At 42.1% G+C, this 5,459-nt stretch overlaps 1 long non-coding RNA gene across 1 annotated transcript; it reads right to left on the bottom strand.

The window, feature by feature from the left end:
• Nucleotides 1-583: 583 nt before the first annotated feature.
• Nucleotides 584-4,263, bottom strand: LOC116086506. Its single transcript, XR_004116960.1, has 4 exons — nucleotides 4,184-4,263; nucleotides 3,201-3,299; nucleotides 2,366-2,634; nucleotides 584-1,136 (listed from the first exon to the last, which is right to left on the bottom strand). It is a non-coding gene; the product is annotated as an uncharacterized LOC116086506 (long non-coding RNA).
• Nucleotides 4,264-5,459: the final 1,196 nt, after the last annotated feature.

Here is a 5,459-nt window from a genome sequence, read left to right as displayed (position 1 = left end):
AATTGGGTATAAGTTGAAAAAGCCATGTGTAGTCACCAAGAAAATCAGACATGTTTTCAGTGTTAAGGCAAATAAATAGGTGATAGCATGTAATGGCATGATCAGACACATGATAGGCTGTCCACTCATCTTCGTCTATTAAAAACATATTGTGGATCCTTTATAAGTATCTATCTCTCCAGTCATTGGGGTTGGACCCAGAACCTCACATATGATAGGCTATAGATATAGTTTAAAACTAAAGGAAAGAATGGAAGCAAGTAGAGTCATGGCTCTAAGAAATAATAGACACATTTAAATCTGTAATTAAAGAAAACCATCCATGGCGTGTGAGAAAAAAAACAGTCAGAACCAGCAAATGAGCATGGATGGATTGTACCACAATGTTTCTAGAAACTAATGGGTTAATTTCAGCATATGGTACCCAGATGATCATGGTGCTGAAATAAAGGGTAAAATTCTACTGGCAATAAAGGAAATGAAAATGAGAAACTCATGGAAGAACAAAGATCTGGGTATGAAAATCTGGGATCCAGTATCACCAGCATGAAGGGTTCTGAGTAATACATCCTTTGTCAGGAAAGAAATCCACTTGGCCTTTATTTATGAAATATTGACCAATAACAAACTAGGAAGACATCACTGTCCAGAGTTCTGTGACAAATATAATGCTGAAAGTGTTGCTTGCATCTTTATTTTTACATAGAGTCTAGAATTTCAATTTGTAGTCAACTGTACTGGGATAGATTTTAAATAATATAAATTTGGTGAGAGTAAATAGTGGAACAACTAAAAGATCCAAGCAGGTATGGAGAAGAAAGACGAGACGATATTTATTTTTCTATCTTTATAAGATAAATAATTAATGACAAATTTGATGAACAAGGAAAATAACAACAAAAATAATGCTTAATAGTAATGCATTCAAAGTTGGGGGGAATACCATAAAAAAATATTAGAATTCTCAGCCAATTCATAAACTTTTTTTAAAAAAAAATAAGGAGCTATTTCAGTTTATAAATTGGGAATTTACAATTATAAATTATTTTGAAGTTGTAAATGTGAAGCAGAGTCATGAATGTACTGTGTAACCTAGATGTGATGCTAATAGCCCATAAGATCATTCTGTAAGAGACCTTTTGGTAAAATAAAAAACTCAGGTGACATCAGATGCTGGCAAGGATGTAGAGAAAGAGGAATACTCCTCCATTGTTGGGCGGACTACAAGCTGGTACAACCAATCTGGAAATCAATTTGGTGGTTACTCAGAAAATTGGACATAGTACTACCTGAGGACACAGCTACACTATTCCTGAGCATATACCTAGAAGATGCTCCAACATGTAATAAGGACACATGCTCCACTATGTTCATAGCAGCCTTATTTATAATAGCCAGAAACAGATGTCCTTCAACAGAGTAACGGATACATAAAATGTGGTACATTTACCCAATAGAGTACTACTCAGCTATTAAACAGATGAATTCATGAAATTCTTAGGCAAATGGATGGAACTAGAAAATATCATCCTGAGTGAAGTAACTCAATCAGAAAAGAACACACATGCTATGCAGGCACTAATAAGTGGATATTAGTCCAAAAGCTCCAAATAACCCAGATACAATTCACAGACAACATGAACTCAACAAGAAGGAAGAGAAAGTGAACAAAATACTCACAGGAGTAAATATGAAGATAAAGTGTAGAGCAGAGACTGAAGGAAAGGGCACCCAGAGACTGTCCTACCTGGGGATTCATCCCACATACAGTTAACAAACCCTGACACTATTGTGGATACCAAGAAATGCATGCTGAAAGGAGCCTGATATAGCTGTCCCTGAGAGGCCTTGCCAGAACCTTACAAATACAGAGACAGATGCTCACAACCAACTATTGGACTGAGCACGGGGTCCCCAATAGAGGAATTAGATAAAGGACTGAAGGAGTTGAAGGTGTTTGTAACCCCATAGGAAGAACAACAATATCAACCAATCAGATCCCACAGAGCTCCCAGGGACTAAGCCATCAACAAAGGAGTACACATGGCTCCAGCTGCATACGTAGCAGAGGATGGCCTTGTCATGCATCAGTGGAAGGAGAGGTCCTTGGTCCTATGAAGGCTCGGTAGATGCCCCAGTGTAGGGGAATCGAGGGTGGGGAGGTGGGTGTGGGTGGGTGGGTGTTGGAACACCCTCATAGAAGCAGGGGGAAGGAGGATGTGATAGGGTGTTTCTGGGAGGGAGGGATGGAAACCGGGAAAGGGGATAACATTTGAAATGTAAATAAAGAAAATATGAAATTGAGAGAGAGAGAGAGAGAGAGAGAGAGAGAGAGAGAGAGAGAGAGAGAGAGAGAGACTGAGACTTTTTGGTTGCAGTTTGTGAGAAGTAAACCAAATACTTCAGATTTTTGGCTTCCTTGGCTGGGTCTTGGGGGAAGGAGCTGGGGGCAGTAGTGTGTTAGAGATTGGTTCTAATGCTTTGAATTAATCTGGCCCCAAAATTGGGAGTCTGTGTGTCCAATTGCTGAAGGTCCTTCTCCCCAACTAGTTTTGATCAAGCAATAAAGAGCCAACAGCCAATGACTGGGCAGTTAGACTGAGGTGGGACCTTTAGATTTGTCTGGGCTAGGAACTGAAAGAGAAGGAGTGATTGCCAGGATTGGGAAAAAGAAAGACCATCAGACCTAAAGGCCTCCCATCGTGGAAGAATCAAAAGTGGCCACATGACCACTTCCCCAATTGTTTGTGGGGTAGCAGAGATGAAATATATATATTAAAGATGTTGACTCAGGGATACCAGAAGGGGTGTTTGCTAACAGCAGGAAGGATTACAACTGTCCGGCCTTTGAGCTAGTCAAGGCATAGTAAAATTAACAGAGGGGTGTGTGTGTGTGTGTGTGTGTGTGTGTGTGTGTGTGTCTATCATTTGAGAATCCAGAAAGCTCGGGCAGGGATGGGGGGAGCAGGAAGGCTGCGGAGGGGGGGGGGTGCTGATGGGAGGGTGGCCCACTGGAGAACAAAGTGGTTTAGCTAATTACTGCATCAATTAGTGCAGGGCAGGGTCAGTCAAAGAAAAAAATGATCCCAACCACAATGTTGTTTTGTAACCTGGGAGTATCTGGAAGGAGCTGACAAGCAGCTCTGTGCTATCCTTTTGTCCTTGTGTCCTCAATCTCTCAGCCCTGCTTGGTTTGCTACCTACCCAGCCTCTGTGTGAGGTTGGATCTGATGACTTCCCATGGAGAGTTAAAGAGTGAAAAAGCAGAAGTTCTCTTTTGTGGTTCAAGGTTGATACCCCTGGGGAAATGGGAGCAAGGGCGGGAAGGATGTGGTTTGAGAGATTATAATCTTCTCTTTGTACCTGTCTGTGCAGTTTAAACGGACACTTTATGTCAATGTCTGAAGGTCTAACACTTTCCAGCCTGGCTCACACACTAATACAGAAGGACTAAAAATACTGCATGGTAGATGAAGGGTCAAAATCAAGCAGAACGGTGACTTCAGTACCATAGCATTATAGCTAATACAAAATACTTAATAAAATAAAAATTTTAAACTTTTTCTTCAAAGAGAAGACCTGGTTCTGTAGTATAAGGTAGCCTCCCATTCTCTATATAGCCCAGCTTGTCCTCATACTCTAGCTCCTCCTGACTCAACCTCCCAAGTACTGAGATTCTAGCTGTATGCTATGATACTCATCCATAGACTACAGAATTCCAATTGATCCCAATTGGATCTCATTACTAGGTTCTGCTAGGTGCCCCTAAACTCTTAAGAAGCCATCCTTCCGGTTTTGTTTTTCCTTCGTTAGTAACCTGAAGCCAATGTTCTCTATAAAGGGAGCCTGTTTTATTCATATTAGACTTAGACGTGCCCACAAAAGAAGGCATATGTGGAGCCATTGACATTTGGGGGCACTACCCTTGTTATTCACCTTACCAAATGATTTTCAAGTGTAGTGTATGCAAAGGCTCATTCCATTTAGATCTCTCTCAGGCAATTTACTAGTAAGAACCCCCACAAATAGCACAGAGGCAGTATGTGCATGTGCTTAACTTCGAGCTGACTTCAGTGAGAAGACGACTCAGGACGAGTATATGGTACCGCCAGGCAAGAGGGTGATGCAAGTATCTGAGCAGAGATGAACGGAGGCTGTCTGGAAAAGGATGACTTCAGGTTACCTGAAGCACAATTTCAGTTGCGGCCTGATCCTAATCTTCTGGGAAACCAGAAGGCAGATGGATCAGCCTGCTGTGAAGTCATCCTTAGTGAGTCAAAGTTTATATGGGTCAGAATGCACAAGGAAGTGCTGGAGAGAAAACAAAAGCAGGCTTTAGAGACAATGGGTGATAAGTGAGATTGGAGGGGAGCCACAAATTGGACTAAAGTTCATCTCTGACACTTCTTTTTTTTTTTTTTCAAGACAGAGGTTTCTCTGTCTAGCCCTGGCTGTCCTGGGTAGACCAGGCTAGCCTCAAACTCAGAAATCTGCCTGCCTCTGCCTCTGTCTCTGCCTCCCAAGTGCTGGGATTAAAAGCATGCACCATCACTGCTTGGCTCTGACACTTCTTTTTAGGTCCGAAAACATTGGGAATAAAATTTTCAATTCCCCAGGAAGCATACTGGGCTCCTCAGAAGGAGCCACTGACAATGGGCTTTTAGTCAATGATGGCCCTGACTTAGGGAGGACAAGTCCAGAGCTGAGTCAGCCCCTGGGACATCTAGCTAGAGGAGATATCAAAGCCAAAAGTGAGACTCTTCAAGGTCTCACCAAATATAATAGAACTAACACAGCAACCAATCAAAGCTGTAGTAATGTCACTGCTTTGCCCCTTACCAATGATCTTAGAAGTCACCTAACCTTTCTGGGAAATTCCCCTAGCCTTTCATAAAAAGGGTCCTGCAGGCCCCTCGAGGCGGCCGTTTTGACGAACGGTTGGCCTCTTCGTGTTGGTAATTTCTGCAGAATAAATGCTCTTTGCCTTTCCATACTATTTTGGTCTGGGGTCTTCCTTCAGCTGTTCTTGGACCCTTACACTTTAATTCTCAACAGAAGTAACAGTAAGTTAACTACCATAAAGAAAAACATCTGCTATGATCTCACTATTTTCTGTCCAGAAAGCTGAGAGAAAATGGATGCCTTCCTAATGCGGTGAAAGTGACGGTTTCGATTCTACAGGCTAAAAGTGGTGACTAGATCACAGGCAACTTACCTCTTTTTACAGATAGAAAAAAGGAGTGCATATGGGGGTGGGTAGGGCTTCCATGCTGGCTTTGATCATATTCCCCAATGTGTTACAACTCCATTTTTCAAAAGAGAGTTTCTCAATTTCTTTGAAGCCAGTCCAACAATCCCAGTGTTTCCCTGGTATGCAGTTCACCAAGGGACCAGTCTTTGGCTCAGGGTCTGGCAGGGTTTGCTGTAGGACCAAGTCTTTTTAGTTCCGGAGGTACTAG

This window comes from Mastomys coucha, unplaced genomic scaffold (genome assembly GCF_008632895.1).
Source record: "Mastomys coucha isolate ucsf_1 unplaced genomic scaffold, UCSF_Mcou_1 pScaffold12, whole genome shotgun sequence".
NCBI classification, from domain to species: Eukaryota; Metazoa; Chordata; class Mammalia; order Rodentia; family Muridae; genus Mastomys; species Mastomys coucha.
Note: the sequence above shows the minus strand (reverse complement) of the source record. Positions and strands in the feature narration are given on the sequence as shown.